The 3,652-nt window shown below is 61.3% G+C and overlaps 1 long non-coding RNA gene across 1 annotated transcript; it reads left to right on the top strand.

The window, feature by feature from the left end:
- Positions 1-3,494, top strand: LOC107184477. The gene is made up of 3 exons (XR_001515324.1): positions 1-50; positions 1,788-3,121; positions 3,359-3,494. It is a non-coding gene; the product is annotated as an uncharacterized LOC107184477 (long non-coding RNA).
- Positions 3,495-3,652: the final 158 nt, after the last annotated feature.

Raw genomic sequence — 3,652 nt, 5'->3', positions numbered from 1 at the left:
GCGCAGACGCTGCAGAGCTGCCCCATGTGCCAGGTCGACTTCGCACCCGGGTGAGTGCCCTGCCCTGGGCGTCCCCCTCCGCTGCCACCTGGGACCAGCCATGTTAGGCTAAGAGGTGCCCGAGCTGGGCTCTAGACTTTCCACGTAACTTATTTTGTAAAAGAAATGTATTTTTATTGACTTCAGAAAGGAAGGGGGGGAAGAGAGAGAGAAACATCAATGATGAGAGAACCTTGGATCGGCTGCCTCCCACACACCCCGCACACTGCATGGAGCCTGCAACCCGGGCTGGTGCCCTTGGAATCGAACCTGGGACCCTTCAGTCCGCAGGCAAACGCTCTATCCACTGAGCCAAACGGGTTTTAAAAATCCAACATATATTGTTACTCCTCGTTCTCAGCAGGGAGTTGGAATCCAGCTTTGCTGAGTTAAACTGCCTGGCTGTGGGCTGGGTGTCACAGCGGAGGGCACAGCGGTGGGAGTCATGGGGTCATGGTGGGCAAGAGGACCTGGGCAGGGTCTGGGTCAGGTGCAGGGAGTGGACAGCAGGGTTTGGACTGGACCTGCTCCCGATTTCCCATGGCCTTGTCCCTGCACTTCCAGAAGCAGAAACAGTGAAGGTGACACAGGGCCCTTCCAGCCAGTGATCCAAACGCACAGAACAAAACCTGCACAGGAAGCTCTCAGACACGATTTCTTTCTTTCCTTTTCTACTTTTAAGGTTTTTTAAAAATTGACTTTTAGAGGGAGAGGGAGAGAAACATCCATGTGAAACAGATCAGCTGCCTGCTGCACACCCCCTACTGGGGATCGAGCCTGGAGCCCGGGCATGTGCCCTGACCCGGCATCGAACCAGCAACCTTTCGGTGCCCTGGACGATGCCCCAACCAACCGAGCCACTCGGCCAGGGCGGACACGGTTTCTCACTCAGAGATGAAACCCCTGGCAAAAGTCAGAATCGGGGCTCCTCTCGTCTTCCGACATTTTACTGGAATCAGATCTTTAGAGTCTGGTGTTGGGGGAGTTCAGATGGCACCCCTTCAGCATCCCCTGCCCAGGTCCAGGCAGCGTGGAGTAGAGACGAGAGGGCTGGTGTGGGCGAGGCGACTGTCCTGGGGGCCGGGGTGCTGTGACCCTGCCCCTCGTGTCACTGCGAAAGGTCGTCCGCAGCAGTGACTCTGGCTCCCGCGATGGGCCTGTCCTGGCCGGAACACGGCCAGTTGATTGTGTGGTCCTGGCAGTGCCTTGGCCGGGAGGCCCCTGCGGGCAGGGAGAGGGTGCCTGGGCCGCCTGCAGACCTCCTCCCTGGCGTGGCCACGTGTCCTCGGGCCTGCAGGGCTCCTGGCGTCTCCCAGGCCCGAGGTGGGCTCTGCCACTGCTGGAGGCCGGCCTGACCGGGGAGCTGTCCGGCCTCCTTCCCGCGTTACCCTTGTGGGCAGATGGGCTCTCGGCTCGGCTTCCAGCAGCTGTGCAGGGGCCAGTTCCCCAGGGGCGCAGGGTGCCCCAGCCTCAGCCGCAGAAGGTTGAGAACGCGTCCCACAGGGTCTGCCGATGTCACCTGTCCAGGGTGCACTCAGCGCCTCTGACCCGAGAACAGGATGTGGAGAGGCCGTTCCTGGTTGGGGCGACCCCTCCTCCCAGACCTTTGCTCCTTTCTGACGGGCCAGGGAGACCCTCGGGGTTTCTCCGTCCTCGCAAAGGGCGGGTGTACACAGTGGAGGCCCGGGCAGCGCCTCCGTGTGGCCGCGCCTCCCTCCCGTGAGTGACCGCCCGCCTTTTCCTGACAGGCTGGCCCAGCTGGACATCGACAGCCACATCGCCCAGTGCCTGGCGGACAGCACGGAAGACGTGGCGTGGTGACTGCCCGCACGCCGCTTGCCAGGACCACTGCCCTGCACACAGCCCGTGAGAAAGCCGAAGCTACACATTTAAACACGTCACCGTGGCCCGGCCGGCGTGGCTCAGTGGTTGAGCATCGACCCGTGAACCAGGAGGTCACAGTTCGATTCCCAGTTGGGGCACATGCCCGGGTTGTGGGCGCCATCCCCAGGGTGAGGCAGGCAGCTGATAAGGTTCTCATCATTGATGTTTCTACCTCTCCCTTCCTCTCGGAAATCAGTTAAAACATATTTTAAAAAAACACACAAAAACCTGCTTCCTGGAAACACTTTTAAGGAAAATAACAAGAGTAGGCGCTTTCATGAAGGTCTTTAATGATGTGGGAACAGCGGCCACGGCTGGTGGGTGAGTGTCGGCCACAGGACAGCGGGGGCCACGGCCCAGCTAGTTGTACGAAACCACAGGACGTGGCGACTCCAAACCTCAGGCCAACGCGTCCTCCACCTTCTTTACTTTGTAAAACGGCTGCGTGTAGCTCCCACCACCGCGCACAGCGCTCCCCACACACTGTCCACAGCCAACCCGGCAACCGGAAGCGAGCCAACCCTGACGGGTGCCCCCGGCGGACACATCCAGGCCCGGTGCTGCCCTCACGGCACCCAGCGCAGCGCCCTGCGAGGAGGAAGGCGCTCCCCTGGCGTTCCTGTCACGGGTGCCCTCCCCAGGCCACCGGCCCTGGCCAGTCCCGACCGACCGCTCAGCTCCCGTCCAGGCTCCGCTGCCGGACACCCGCTGGTGGGGAGAGGCCCGGCGGCTCTAGGGCGCTGCCTGTGCTCCGGGTCTTGGTCGGCGTTTCCTGGCGACACGGGGTCGGGCGGACACAGGTCTCCATGATGCCTGAAGGCGGCCGAGACCCCGGGTGGGGGCAGGGCCGAGCCTTGCGTTCCTGCCGCGGTTGCCGGAGCGTGGGCTGCGCGAGTGCAGCTGAGCTGACGGCTCCACGGCGGCCTCTTGTCGCTGTTCCTCCCATCCTCCTGCCCCAACCGCCAGCCCCGCCCCACGGAGGCGCAGAGGGGCCTGGACGCTGGGGGACTCGGTGTCCGGCCAACGTGCTAGGGACTTAAGAACCCGTTAGATTCGCCTCTTTCTAGAAAACCTTCGGTCTGGCTTGCGCGGCCCCTTAACCGGAGGAGGAGGGAGCGGGGACGCTGCCACCGCACGGACTGGGGGCCGGGTGCCTGCGGTTCCGGGTCCTTCGCTCTCCACCTTGCCCGTCACACGCGTCCTAACTGTCCTAATTCTTTTTTTTTTTTTTTTTAAATATACTTTATTGATTTTTTTACAGAGAGGAAGGGAGAGGGATAGTCAGAAACATCGATGAGAAACACCGATCAGCTGCCTCCCGCACGCTCCCACTGGGGATGTGCCCGCAACCAAGGTACATGCCCTTGACCGGAATCGAACCTGGGACCCTTGAGTCCACAGGCCGACGCTCTATCCGCTGAGCCAAACCGGTTAGGGCCTAACTGTCCTAATTCTGAGCATCCCCGGAACCACCGGCACCAACAAAAACGTTCCCGACTCGAACACGTGACACAAGACATCAGTAGGCACCGCGCAGTGTTTGCAGAAATATATTTGAGCAGATTTAGTTTCCAGTTTCCTTGTGTTTGGGTCTGCTGCTGCTCCGGCGAGCAGCACGTCCGCATCTCCCGCCCGATGTTCCCGGCCCGGCCGGCGCCGGCGGGGGAGGAGGGGCGTCAGCGCCAGACCACACGGCTACTCACATGCTCGGTAGGAAAATACTTGTTAA

The sequence above is a fragment of the Myotis davidii genome, unplaced genomic scaffold (genome assembly GCF_000327345.1).
Source record: "Myotis davidii unplaced genomic scaffold, ASM32734v1 scaffold586, whole genome shotgun sequence".
Lineage (NCBI taxonomy): Eukaryota > Metazoa > Chordata > Mammalia > Chiroptera > Vespertilionidae > Myotis > Myotis davidii.
Note: the sequence above shows the minus strand (reverse complement) of the source record. Positions and strands in the feature narration are given on the sequence as shown.